The following is a 14,812-nucleotide window of genomic DNA, read 5'->3' as shown; positions in this document are numbered from 1 at the left end:
TTAACTTTTAACTTTTCCCTCCTTCCCTTCCTTCCTTTCTTTTCCTTTTCTTTTCTTTCTGTTTCATTTCGTTTCTTTTTACTTTTCTGTTTCTTTCCTTCTTTCTTTCTTTCACTTTCCTTCCTCCCTCCATCCCTCTCTCCTTTCCCTTTTCTCTTTTCTTTTCTTTTCTTTTCTCTCTCTCTCTCTCTTTTTTTTTTTTTCAGGGTCTCTGACCCAGGCTGGAGTGTCATAGCTCAATCATGGCTCACAGCAGCCTCTACCTTCCAGGCTTAAGTAATCTTCTTACCTCAGCTACTTTCATTTTGTGTGTGGAGACAGGGTCTCACTATGTTGCCCATTCTGTTATTGAACTCCTGGGGTCAAGTGATCTTCCTGCCTCAACCTCCCAAAGTGCTGAGATTACAGGTGTGAGGCCCTGCGCCTGGCCCATCTTAATATTTATATTCAGTATTGCGCTAGAAAGAACAAATGGTGGCATAATCTAAGAGCTAGAAAGGATACAGATAGAGAAATAAGCAAAAACTCTTTTATGTGTGTATAATATGTCTGTGTTAAGAAAATGCTAAGGATTCTAATAAATGTTTTTTAGTAAAATCTAGTATATAATAATAAATTTCTTTTTATAACCTAGCAATAAAAACTGAAAAATTATAAAAGTGGTCCTTATAACAGAGGAGGAGCACCATCATCTTGGACAAACACCGCCACTTTAAGTTCCAGCTCCCTTTCTAGTCTCACGCATTTCCAGGAAATCATGTAGAAGCTTCTCTTCTAACTACAAGCAGCCACAAAGAGCAGACAATAAAATACAGACAAGACAGCTCAGGCACAGAGGGAGGTGGGGGAAAAGTCTTTTGGGTAACTGCCAAACTCCACTCTCATACAATGAGCCCCAGTAAAACAGTGGGCCTTAATAAGCACATTCCTTTCCCTTCAGGTGCACTAAGATAGGAAATCTAAAAGCAGACTCAGGGTGTATGTCTGCAGCTGCAGAAAGATGTATGGGAACAGACACACAACTCTCCCTCCCAGAAAAGCACAACAAAAAGACATAGAAGCAGTCCAAGCCTCTGATAAACATTATCACCTTGAATACTTACAAACTCTTAGTCTGAGGCCGGGCGCGGTGGCTCACGCCTGTAATCCCAGCACTTTGGGAGGCCGAGGCAGGAGGATCACGAGGTCAGGAGTTTGAGACGAGCCTGACCAACATGGTGAAACCCTATCTCTACTAAAAATCCAAAAAAAAAAAAAAAAAAAAAAAAATTAGCTGGACATGGTGGTGTGTGCCTGTAACCCCAGCTACTCTGGAGGCTGAGGCAGGAGAGTCGCTTGAACCGGGGAGGCAGAGGTTGCAGTGAGCCGAGATACCGCCACTGCACTCTAGCCTAGCCTGGGCGACAGAGACTCCATCTCAAAAAAAAAAAGAAAAAAAAACTCTTAGTCTGTAACTAAGTGTGCCTCTGATCTAATTCTGCCAGATGCCCTCTTCAAGGGCCACCTTTCGTGATTCTTTCCTCTTTCTTTAATTCTTACATTTACCATGGGATTCTATCCTTGAGTATTTGTACAGAATAATGTACTTTCTAACAACAGCTAAACATTAGATGAATATTATTGTTGAATCACTTTATTTTGATTGATATAAAGATACATCAATTTGCAAATGATAAGAGCAGTGATGCTTAACCCAGTAGTCTTTAATAGCTCATTTATTTTTGACCCATTTTGAAGTATAAATTGAAAATTGTTGTGAGAGTAAAAATTGCCTTTGAAAGCAAGGCTTCTACAGCTTTTATTAGAAGCCCTTGAATAATAAGTGAGTTTTGAGATGTATATGTTTTCTTCTTTTTAGAAATTATTAAGGCAATTTCCTCAGATAATACTAAAATAATTTTAGAAAATAATGTGGAAATGGTGAAAGTACATCTAATACTTTTATTGTAACCTGAAGCTATTCTATGAATATATGAATTGTCATCATTTTCAGTGTTCTGTGATTAAAGAATAAAAATGACTTAAGGATAAAGGGTGCATAGTGCTTCATAATATTTAGTTACCAATTACATATATTGGGAAAAAGGGATCAGGCTAACTTTAAATAAATTGTAATATTATTATTATAAACAATTGTATCTCTTAATTTCTCACATTTTATTTTAATAATAGACTAGATCTCAGCCTCAAAGAGTTTTTGAAGGGGTGGCCTGCCCCTCCACACCTGTGGGCGTTTCTCGTTAGGTGGAAGGAGAAACTTGGGAAAAGAAATGAGACACAAAGTGTAAAGAAAAAGTGGGCCCTGGGGACCGGCGCTCAGCATACAGAGGACCCGCTCCAGCACCAGTCTCTGAGTTCCCTCAGTATTTATTGATCATTATCTTTACCATCTCAGAAAAAGGGAAGTGGCAGGATAATAGGAGCATGGTAGGGAGAAGGTCAGCAGTAAGACATATGAATAAAGATCTCTGTGACATGAATGAGTTTAAGGAAAAGTGCTGTGCCTTCATATTCATAAACAAACATCTCCATAAACCTTTTTAGTGCACAAAGAGCAGCATTGAGCTAGCAAGTCCCACCTTCAGCCCTAAGGCGGTTTTCTCCCATCTTAGTAAATGGAACATACAATTGGGTTTTACACCGAGATGTTCCATTGCCCAGGGACGGGCAGGAGACAGATGCTTTTCTCTATCTCAACTGCCAAGAGGACTTCTTGCCTCTTTTACTAGTCCTCCTCAGCACAGACCCTTCACGGGTGTCAGGCTGGGGGACGATCAGGTCTTTCCCTTCCCACGAGGCCATATTTCAGACTACCACATGGGGAGAAACCTTGGACAATACCTAGCTTTCCTAGGCAGAGGTCCCTGTGAACTTTGGCAGTGTATTTGTCCCTGGGTACTTGAGATTAAGAGAATGGTGACGACTTTTCACAAGCATACTGCCTTCAGGCACTTGTTTAACAAAGCGCACCCTGCACAGCCCAAAATCCTTTAAACCTTGAGTCACCACAGCACATGTCTCTTGCAAGGACAAGGTTGGGGGTAGGGTCACAGATTAACAGCATCTCAAATATAGAACAAAATGGAGTGTATCTCTCTTTCTTTTCCCCACAAGTTTTCATTCTCAAAATTACTTAGAGATCACTTAACCTTCATTTACAGTTAACCCTTAATGTCACATCAGTATTAATCTTACATGGAAATAATTATTTTATCGATTGAATATAAATTAGAATATGTTTTAAAACAAAAGCTGAGCATGGTTTTATTTTGTAGCTAAAAATGTAATTTAAGAATCTACTATTTAATTGTTTAATCTAAAATTCTCAAGCAGTATATCTACCATATGTAATTGATTTTTTATTTTATGGGGTGTTTTGATGGGCAAATGTTTCAAATTTTGATTAATTTCAACTTATCAATTTCTTTATTTTATGGTTGCTCCTTCAGTCTCCCTAAGAAAATTTCCTACCAATGATTACAAAGAAAATTCCTTTAAGACTGTATAGTTTTTTAAAGTATCTTGCAACTTATTATTCATTTTCAACCTGATTTGATTTTTTTAAGTTATTATATTCTTATATGAACTTTAGAACTGCTTGTTAATTTTTATTACAAGCCTTCTTGGATTATATAACGAAGCATTGGAACTACCAGTCATTTCAGGGAGAACTAACATCATAACGATATTGCGTCTCATCAAAGTTTGGTCGTTTTCAGTGTAGTGCTCTGTCACTTCATAAGTTAAAGATATTCCAAAATATATATATATATATATATTTTAATCTCATGGTAAATGTAAGAATTAAAGAGGAAAGAATCACGAAAGGTCGCCCTTGAAGAGGGCTTCTGGCAGAGTTAGGTCAGAGGCACACTTTATTACAGACTAAGGGTTTTTTGTTTTCTGTTTTCTGTTTTTTTGAGATGGAGTCTCTGCCGCTGCCGCTCAGGCTAGGCTAGAGTGCAGTGGCGGTATCTCGGCTCACTGCAACCTCTTCCGCCCGGGTTCAAGCGATTCTCCTGCCTCAGCCTCACATATCTCTCTTTTGAACAGCAAGCATTCAAATCAGGGTTCAGTAACATCATCAAAGTGTGAACAAGAAGGCTGCTAGAGCTGGCAGTGTCACCAAGTCTGCTCAGAAAGTTCAGAAACCTAATGAATGTTATCCGTAAACCTGCCACCCTGTCGTAATCAGTGGAAATATCTCAGATCTGTTTGTCTCAATTGACCATTGAAATTTTCTTGGACCACAAAATCATTAAGCCAGAAAGAAAATTCAAGCTGGGAACTACTTGGGGCAAACCTGCCTCCCATTCTTTTCAAAGTCATCCCTCTGCTCCCTGAGATAAATGCCTATCTGATTGCCTCCTTTAGAAAGACTAATCAGAAACTCAGAAAAATGCAACTGTTTGTCTCTCACCTACCTGTGACCTGGAAATCCCCTCCCTGCTTTGAGTTTTCCCACCTTTCTGTGTTATGCCCAGACTGTTTGTTCCCCAAAGAAGACCACCAGAGTCCAGAGTCAAAGCCAAGCGGCAAGGATCTTTACTACAAGTTCGAACCTGGTCCCTCCTTTACACAGTATACAAGAGGGCCCCGAACAATGTGAGCATTTGCTTTTTATAGCCCGAAAGTTGTAGGGGAACAAAGAAATTCTTTTGGCTCCTGCGCTTTCAGTAACCTTGAACGGCTGTCTCCTTATCGGAGACTTTCCAGGTGGTGTTTGTACTGGGCTCAGGGAGTTTGAGAGATATATGGTGGTGGGATGGGAGGATGGGATGTGTTTGTGCTAGGCTCAGGGAGTTTTGAGCCCGGGGCTGAGGAATGTGTCCAGCTCCTTTCATTCCCCCCTTCTTTTCAGGTATCTTTAGAGCCAATCTTGGGTCTTATAAGTCTGATTCTGTTTCAGCATTTACAGGTTGGTATTGGGCTCTGAGGACCATGAGTTGTATGGTGTCAAATCTCTCCCTAACAAATTGTAAAATTCTGTTAACAACACAAGGTCCTACGGTAAGCAGAAATAGTAGACTTAGCAGGGGTTCAAGGAAGGGGGCTAACAGAGAAAACATAGAGGAATTCCACCATTGGTCTGCAGCTGAAGCAAACTGCCGTGTTTTTACTTCAGTGCTTAACTTGCATAACTGTTGGACCCGGTCCTCTACAAGTCCTGATTCATTTATGTAGAAACAACAGTCTTCTTTTAGAAATATACATGTACCACCTTTTTCTGCAGTGAGTAGGTCTAGGGCCCTCCGGTTTTGCAAGGTTACCTGAGCTAGGGACGTGAGCTGCCGCTGAAGGGAGGCAAGGGACTCAGCCGACTCCTCCATAGCAACGGCAAATTGTTGGTATAACTTGTTACTTTCTATGAGGGTGTGACCTAGGGCTCCCCCCGCCAGTCCGGCCGCAATGAAGGATGCGGTGAGGGAGATTCCTGCAATGAGGGGGAGAAATATGGCTCGTGCAGGTCTTGGTCTAGGGTCTGGGGAATAACAGCACTAGTCCAGTTACCGGTATACCCTAGGAACTCGCCAGCAGTTAGTAGAGTCAACCGGGGAACTAATGTGACAGGGAGACACAGTAGGTTATTAACAGAAGGACTAGGTAGGTTCTTAGATAAGGTTCCATTACACCAGAAGAATATGCCTAATGGAGCCCTTAAGGTGATATTAGGGCGCGTTGCAGTGATGCTGCAGAGGCTGGAATTGGTTCCTGAGAAACAGTAGGGAAACTTCTCCTGACTGGGGTTTAGGTATAGGGGCACGTTCAGGATAGGAGCATACGAGTGGTTTCGGAGGTTGTTAGCTTGGGCAAAGGTAGAGGGTCCCCATGGCAGAGAGACAGCTGTTAGCGGTGGACGCCCTAGAGTGGCGCACAGGAAGCAGCCAGACAGGCTATGAAGTCCTGTAAGGTTAGCAAGTTCTAGTCCTTCTTGTAATAACTTTAACCAGGAGAAAGGACGTAAGTCTTGTGTTAGTCTGTTTTCCTGTCGTTGGATATTCCCGTGGACCAGGGGCAGTACTTGCACTAGGCCTCGCCACAGATAGAGGTGACTGCTAGGCCATGTGGAGGAGGGGGAGTAGTATACAGCCCCATGTTGAGGTGTGGTCCAGCGGGAGTTCCAGGGGTCTCTAACTATCCATGTATATGGAAAGTCTCTATCCCGTTTACGATAGAAGGGCCATTTAGGGTCTAACTGTTTTTTCTCTCCCCAATAACGGGGTCTGTGGATGTTACAATAGTTATAAGGACAGCCAGCATTTTGGTGCCACCAATAGTGTTTACAATTGTATTTAGTCTGATCAAACTCAAAGCATATTATTGGTGTCATAGGTTTGGCTATTTGAAAACCAGTAAAATTTAGTAGAATTGGGCTGTTGCACCCTGAGGAAGGGCAATCAGCACTGGCCAATAATTTTCCGGGCTTATGAGGTTGCCCAGGGTGGGTTCGGTTTTCATAAAGCCAGAATTTCCAGACAAAGGGATTATGAGCTGGTTTTGTGATTTCTCCAGCGGCCACTAGGGCGACTAACGTTAGGGTTAGACTACCTAACTGCATGTTTGCAGTGAGCTATGCTGCCGGCGCAGGGTGAGTTTTAAGGGGTTGTTCCTAGCTCTGTCCACAGTCCACGTGTCCGGTGCTTCAGCCGCCGCCGTGATTGGTCCCAGAAGATCGGAGGTTGGGTCCACTGGCTTGATGTGGGTGTAGTGGATCCACGATGCGATGCCTTCTACCTTCAGGGCGGTGGGTGTGGTTAGGAGTACCTGGAGTGGTCCTTTCCACCTGGGTTCTAGGGTCTCTTGTCGGTGTCGCTTGACCAGGACCCAGTCTCCCGGCTGGTACGGATGGGGTGTCGGCGGGGGACCGGTCTCATATAGTTCCTTCAGCTTGGGCCAGATTTCTTGATGAATTTTCTGCAAGGCTTGTAGGGAAAACAAGAGTTCAGAGACATTTTCTGTTTCGGACTTGAGCAGATCATCTTTTAGGCCGGGAACTAAGGGTGGGGGTCTGCCATACATAATTTCATAAGGAGTAAGGCCCAGTCTGTAAGGGGTGTTACGGGCCCGGAACAGAGCGTAGGGGAGAAGGACCACCTAATTAGCGCCAGTCTCCATAGTCAATTTAGTTAAGGTCTCTTTTAAGGTCCGATTCATTCTCTCTACCTGTCCTGAACTCTGGGGCCTGTAAGCGCAATGTAGTTTCCAATTTGCCCCAAGGATGGAAGCCAAATCCTGACTTACCTTAGCGACGAAGGCCGGCCCATTATCTGACCCTATCTGGACGGGGAAGCCATACCTGGGGAGGATATCTTCCAGGATTTTCTTTGCTACAACCTGAGCAGTCTCTTTCTTGGTGGGGAATGCTTCAGTCCACCCTGAAAAAGTATCTACAAAGACAAGTAAGTACCGATACCCGTATTTTCCTGGCTTTATCTCAGTAAAATCTACTTCCCAGTAGATACCGGGCCTGGTTCCCCTGAGCCTTGTTCCCGTTGCAGCCTGGGATTGGGGGTAGGCGTTGTTAAGCTGGCAGACTTTGCAACTTGTCACGATGTTGCTGGCCATCTCGGCTGTATGTCTGAATTTGAGCTTAGAGCATCTGCTCAGGTCTATCATCCGCCGAGCACCCAGGTGGGTGGTTCGGTGGATGTGTTCTAACACTTGTTGTCCTAATTTTTTTGGTAGGATAGTTTGGTCATTAGTATCAGTCCACCACCCATTCTGGATCTGTTTCAGGGGAAGCTTGTCAATCCACTGGAGATCTTGTTCTGAATAATCAGGGAAATATGGCAAGTCCCGGGGGCCCGGGTCAGGGAGCTGGAGTGCAAGGAGTTGGCTGGGAGCCTTCGCCATCTTTCTTTCAGTTTGGTCCGCCAGAAAGTTGCCTTGAGCAGTTGGAGTAGTTAGTTTCTGATGCCCTGGGCAATGCACAATGGCTAACTTTTCTGGCCTCCATAGGGCTGTTAGCAGGGCTAGGATTTCTTGCTTGTTTTTTATTTCTTTTCCTTCAGCCGTCAGTAACCCCCGCTCCCTGTAAATGGCCCCATGTATATGCGCTGTTGCAAAAGCATATCGGCTGTCTGTATATACCGTCAGCTTTTTCCCTGCCCCTAAGGTAAGAGCTTGGGTGAGCGCTATCAATTCGGCCTTCTGGGCCGATGTCCCCGGGGGCAGGGGTTCCGCCCAGATTACCTTAGTCTCTGAAGTCACTGCCGCTCCAGCGTACCTCTGGCCCTGATGCATGAAGCTGCTCCCATCAGTGAACCAGACGAGGTCGGCGTCAGGAAGTGGGCGATCCTGCAGGTCTTCTCGAACTCCGTGCACCTGAGCTAGTATCTCGGTGCAGTCGTGGAGTGGGGCATCCAGGTCCGGGTTGGGCAGCAGCGAGGCAGGGTTTAAGGTCGTTGGGGGCAGGAAAGTTATCCTGAGAGGATTTAGTAGTAGTCCTTGGCAGTGGGTGAGTCGGGCGATACTCATCCATCGATTAGGTGGCTGTTTGAGTACACCTTCGATGGCATGTGGGGTAACGACCCGCAATTCTTGCCCCATGACAAGCTTATCAGCATCCTGCATCATCAGAGCCGTGGCTGCAATTATTCGGAGACAAGGGGGCCACCCGGCAGCCACTGGGTCTAACTTCTTTGACAGGTAGGCAACTGGCCTCCGCCAGGGGCCTAAGTTTTGAGTTATTACTGCCTTGGCGATACCTTTATTTTCATCTACGTATAAGTGGAAGGGCTTGGTAACATCAGGTAGTCCCAGTGCAGGCGCGGAGAGTAGGGCAGTTTTAATCTGTTGGAAAGCCGACTCGGCTTCGTCTGTCCACTTAAATGGCTGCTGCCCCCGTGTTGCCTGATATAAGGGTTTAGCCAGTTCTGCGAACCCAAGTATCCATAGTCTGCAAAACCCCGCTGACCCCAGGAATTCCCTCACTTGTCGGGTGGATTGCGGCCTGGGGATCTGCAGAACAGTTTGTTTTCGGGCATCTGTTAACCAGCGCTGCCCTTCTTTAAGCAGGTATCCTAGGTATGTTACCTCTGATTTACAGATTTGAGCTTTCTTTGCTGAGGCTCGGTATCCTAGATTTCCCAGAGCTTGTAAGAGACCTTTGGTCCCTTGGATGCAAGCTTCTTGGGTCTCAGCAGCAATCAGGAGGTCATCAACATACTGTAGTAAGGTTATTTCAGGGTGTTTGCGTCGGTACTCACCCAGGTCTTCATGGAGGGCCTCATCGAACAGGGTAGGAGAGTTTTTGAATCCTTGAGGCAGTCTGGTCCATGTCAGTTGGCCACTTATGCCTCTATCAGGGTCATTCCACTCGAAGGCGAAGAGCTTTTGGCTCTGAGGGGCTAAAGGCAAACTGAAGAAAGCATCTTTTAAATCTAAAACAGTGTACCATTGATGTTTAGGGTTTAGAGTGCTTAGGAGGGTATATGGGTTAGGCACAGTTGGATATATGTCTACAACCCTCTTATTGATTTCTCTTAAGTCTTGTACAGGTCTGTATTCTCCACTATTAGGTTTTCGTACCGGCAACAATGGTGTATTCCAGGGTGAGTGACATGAGCAGAGGATTCCTTGGTCAAGGAGCTGGCGGATATGCGGGGCAATTCCTTTCTTGGCCTCTAGGGGCATCGGGTATTGGCGTACCCGCACGGGGTCTGCCCCAGGTTTAAGTTCAACAAATAAAGCAGGACGGTGTTTTGCTAGTCCTAAGCCCCCCGTTTCCGCCCAAGCTTCTGGATATTGCTGGAGCCAGGTTGCTATGTCCTGGTCAGGGGCCGGTTGCTCCTGGTGGAGCCGGTACTCATCTTCTAGGGTTATAGTTAGGACGGACACGGGTTGATTGTGGGAGTTGGTCACGATGGGCCCCTCAGGGAGGAAATGGATCTGTGCTCCCATTTTAGTTAGCAGGTCTCTCCCTAATAGGGGACAGGGGCTCTCAGGGATAACCAGGAAAGAATGGGTTACATTCTTGGCTCCGAGGTTTACTGTTCTTTGTGTTGTCCATGGGTATTTCTTAACTCCTGTGGCCCCTTGTACCCACGAGGACTTGGAGGATAATTTTCCATTAGTTTTAACTAAGACTGAGTGCTGTGCTCCCGTATCGACCAAGAACTGGACTGGGGACCCCTCCACTTGCAAAGTTACCCTAGGTTCGGGGAGGGGATCCGAACCCCGTCTTCCCTAGTCTTCATCTTGAGTGACTAGTACGGGTGTAGACCTAGGGGGTCCCTGTCCTCGTTGTTTCTTTTTGGGGCAGTCTCTTACCCAGTGGCCAGCCTCCTTGCAGTAGGCACATTGGTCTTTTTTCAGATTATCATGCCTGGGGGGCCGCCTGGGTTGGGTGTACTCTGGCTGTAGATGCTCTTTCTGTACTACTGCTGCCAGGACCTTGGTCATTTTTTCAGTGGCCTTAAATTGCCTTTCTTCTGGAGTATCTCTGTTATTGTAAACCCGCTGGGCTATCTGAAGGAGGTCCTGAATCCGCTTTCCTTCCAAGTCTTCTAATTTCTGGAGTTTTCTTTTAATATCTGGGGCTGCCTGATTTACGAATGACATTACAATAGCTGCCTGACTTCCTGGAGCCTCTGGATCTATGGGGGTGTACTGTCTAAAAGCTTCCATTAATCTTTCTAAGTAGGTGGCTGGGCTCTCTGTCTTTTCTTGCAGAATAGAATATACTTTAGCCAAATTAGTGGGCTTGCGAGCAGCTGCCCGGAGACCTGCCATTAGAGTCTGGCGATAAAGGCGTAGCCGTCCCCTACCTTCTGCCGTGTTGTAGTCCCACGCCGGCCTGGTCAGAGGAAAAGTCGTGTTTATGAGGTCGGGGTTGGCAGTCGGTTGACCGTCGTCCCCCGGGACTAGCTTCCTAGCTTCTACCTGTACTATCTCTCGCTCTTCCGTGGTAAACAAGATTCGGAGGAGCTGCTGACAATCGTCCCAAGTGGGCTGGTGGGTGAACATGACACTATCCAGTAAAGACAATAAATCTTTGGGTTTGTCTGAAAACCGAGCACTCTGAGTCTTCCAGTTATACAGATCACTGGTGGAGAATGGCCAGTACTGGAGCCTGGGGATTCCTGTGTCATCTGGGGGTCCTATTTCCCGGAGGGGTAAAGCCACCGTGGAGTCAGGCGGCTTGGGGGGGCTAGTCCGCGAAGTGCGCCCTCGCGTCCGCCCCGCCGGCCCCTCAAAGTTACTTTCCCTTTCAGCAGGCCCGTGAGTGGCGGCCGCCTCCTCTCCGCCTGCTCTCTCCCGCGACTCAGCCCGAGGGGCTGGGACCTGGGGCCCGGAGGGGTATGGAGGGGGTTCTGTGAACAGTGGGTCCCCGCTATCAGGTAGAACAGGATGGGAGGGGGCAGTTGGTTGCTTGGTTTTTAGTGGTCGAGCAACCAGTGCCTTAGAGGGTTCAGAGGCTAATTGGAAAGGGGACAGCCAAGGAGGCGGGTTTTCAACAAGGTCCTGCCATATGAGGATGTATGGGATTTGATCTAAGTAGCCCGCATGTCCAGGTAGGAAAATCTTGGATTTTACCCTAGTGATGACAGCAAGTCGGAAGGTCCCTTCGGGTGGCCACCCCACATCAAAGGCAGGCCACTCGGAGCGACACAGAGTAATTAGCTTTCCTTTCCTGATTTCCATACCAAGATCATGGCCCCTTGCTCTAACTTCTTTGAAATTATTTGTAAGGAGAGATAGAGGAGTACTCTGGGTATTGCCCATCCTGTAACGATTTGTAGTCTTTTCCTGTAAAGGAATGTGGGTTAGAATCCCAATAGAGGAAATCTGATCTGACTTATTACTGATAGCTAGCCGGGAGCGCGGCGCCGGAAGCCGGGAGCCCGGGGACCGGGCCGGGAGCGCGGCGCCGGAAGCCCGGGAGCCCGGGGACCGGGCCGGGAGCGCGGCGCCGGAAGCCGGGAGCCCGGGGACCGGGGTCAGATTCAGACTGCAAGCGCGCACCCGGGGACCGGGGTCAGATTCAGACTGCAAGCGCGCACCCGGGGACCGGGGTCAGATTCAGACTGCAAGCGCGCACCCGGGGACCGGGGTCAGATTCAGACTGCAAGCGCGCACCCGGGGACCGGGGTCAGATTCAGCTGTTGCCCGGATTGCGAACACGCTCCCAGCAACTCAGATCGCAATTTAAATCAGAAGAGAGCCAGGGGACGTCTCCCACCGGTCTCCACTGGCCGTCCTATAGCGCGTCCGCCAGGACTGTGCCAGCCTCAGTTTCAGACCTCGTGAGTCACAGATTCAGATTCAGAACAGACACACAGACACAGACAGACAAACGGAGACGAGCCAGCTCACCTATCAGTAGATCGATCTCAGCAGATCCGTTGACCAGGGGTCTGGTGGGCTTGGGGAATCCCGGACGGGCCCCCAGATGTTATGCCCAGACTGTTTGTTCCCCAAAGAAGACCACCAGAGTCCAGAGTCAAAGCCAAGCGGCAAGGATCTTTACTACAAGTTCGAACCTGGTCCCTCCTTTACACAGTATACAAGAGGGCCCCGAACAATGTGAGCATTTGCTTTTTATAGCCCGAAAGTTGTAGGGGAACAAAGAAATTCTTTTGGCTCCTGCGCTTTCAGTAACCTTGAACGGCTGTCTCCTTATCAGAGACTTTCCAGGTGGTGTTTGTACTGGGCTCAGGGAGTTTGAGAGATATATGGTGGTGGGATGGGAGGATGGGATGTGTTTGTGCTAGGCTCAGGGAGTTTTGAGCCCGGGGCTGAGGAATGTGTCCAGCCCCTTTCATCTGGACTGAACCAATGTTCATTTTACATATATTGATTGATGTTTTATGTCTGCCTAAAATGTGTAAAACCAAGCTGTGCTCTGACCACCTTGGGCGCATGTCATTAGAACCTCCTGAGGCTGTGTCATGGGTGTGCATCCTCAAACTTGGCAAAATAAACTTTATAAATTAACTGAAACCTGTCTCAAATTTTCTGGGTTCAAAATATCTATCTAGGCTTAAGCAGAATACAAAATATGTAGAGAAAACAGATGTTTCTGGGGAACTTTGTTACTAAATATAACCATGACAATTAATTGCATTAATACTACTTTCCAATACATTAAAAATCTAAAATTCTGCCCTACAAAGAAATCACAGCATGAAGGCATTATTTAAAATCTCTTCTTTTTCCATTATTTTGCCAATTTCTTTGAACCATCTTTAATGCTAGCTGAGATTCAAATTTACGTAACAACCAGTAACCGTCTAGTTGTTCCCCAATCTCTTCACCTTCTAACGTCTAAATTCAGGGCTTTTAAAAAGGACTTGAAACATTGGTTGAAGTGAGAGACAGTGGTGGAGACTTACTTATAAGTGATTTTTTTCTTCCTGAGGAGGAAATACAGTCTTCTTCATATACCTGTTGGTTCCTTCCCTCTCTGCCTTAGGTGATCCAACTGTAATCATGATACTCTCCCTTTCCCCCAGTGCAAGGAACTGAATTGTCTATGATGTCAAAATCACAATTCTGTTACCTCACTGTGATGGAGGCCTTAGAGGAAGGGGAAGTTGTGAATAGCCCTGGGCTCTTCTTAAGCTTTGCAAAGTGTTCTGGATAGGGCTAATTGCAGAACCAAGAGAGAAAGGCCCCCAAACTGTTGTAAATTCTAGGCTTAAAAGGTTTGAGCCCATCCTGCAGCTAGAAGAGGGGTTCCTGGGACTCAGAGTGGGCCCTTTAGGACCATGGACTACATTTCCCAGCAGCCTTCATGTCACATTGGCATCCTCCACTGGTGGGCAGGGGAGTCCTTCCAAGAGAGGGCTGTAGAGGACAGGGCAGGGCAGGAGAGCAGCTGAGAGGAGCCTTGGCTAAACTATTAAGGACCAGGATGACAAAGAAAACCCCTTCTTTCCCGGCCAAACAAAACAAAGACCAAAAAATAAGCAAAAAAGAGTTTTTATGTAAATCTGTGTGTCAGAGTTGTTTTCCTAGGAAACCTGACCCTAAACATTTGAAGCCAGGAGTCAACCAAAGTAGCCAACTCTAAAATGGGAGTTTGGGGTTGGATGGCTTGCTAGTTGGTTGGCTGTGAAGAACCTGTCGTTAGTGGTAGTTGGATGACTAATAGCCCATTAGTATGGCTTGTGGTAGTGGTATAATTATTAACCTTCCATTGACATTTAACTGAGAAGAAATACCAATGCAAAGGAATATACTAGCAAGTCCAATGGCTCAGGATTTTGAGAGTTTCATATGAATTAGTAATACTAACTCTATAAAATCCAGCAGGTGCTGCTGAGTTTCTTCAATGCTTTAGAACGTCTAGGGATGATTAATCTCCAATTAAAACCCAAGTGTGAAAGCCAGATGGCCTCCTTGGCAGCATGTAAAGAGACTCATTTCCTACAGCTGGAACATAGGAAAAGCTCAGGATCATGGCTAAGTCTTAGTTACAGAGAAGGCTGTATTCTCAATGCTAGCAATATGTGACACTGAGGTCAGAGACCTCATAGAAAGGATTGGGGCTCTGAGACTTCATATAGAGTTGTCTTTGTCAATGTATTCAGAAGTCAACAAATCTCAGACTCTCATGGCACCTCTGTACCTGCATAATGTCCCAGTCCTCTGTGCTAAAGCAGAAAACTCAGCTATTGAAAAAATGCATAGTTATCTTCCTTGTTGAAAAAATGTGCTCCCCTCATCATCTAACCTTACATCTCTTCCTGAGTGCAGTCTTAATGATTAGCATTGTATTAGTTTCCAGTGGTTGCTTTAACTAGTTAGCACAATTGGTGACTTAAAGAAACAGAAATGTATTATCTTATAGTTATGGAGGCTAAAA

The 14,812-nt window shown here is 46.2% G+C and overlaps 1 long non-coding RNA gene across 7 annotated transcripts in view; it reads right to left on the bottom strand.

The window, feature by feature from the left end:
* The window catches only part of LOC105475962 (uncharacterized), a 132,822-nt gene extending 119,375 nt beyond the window's left edge, over positions 1-13,447 (bottom strand). For all 7 annotated transcript variants that reach the window (XR_011606818.1, XR_011606820.1, XR_011606819.1 and 4 more), the window contains exon 1: positions 13,338-13,447. This is a non-coding gene — a long non-coding RNA (uncharacterized lncRNA). The remainder of the gene's footprint in view (positions 1-13,337) is intronic.
* Between the last annotated feature and the right edge of the window lie 1,365 nt (positions 13,448-14,812).

Source organism: Macaca nemestrina, chromosome 8 (assembly GCF_043159975.1).
Source record: "Macaca nemestrina isolate mMacNem1 chromosome 8, mMacNem.hap1, whole genome shotgun sequence".
Lineage (NCBI taxonomy): Eukaryota > Metazoa > Chordata > Mammalia > Primates > Cercopithecidae > Macaca > Macaca nemestrina.
Note: the sequence above shows the minus strand (reverse complement) of the source record. Positions and strands in the feature narration are given on the sequence as shown.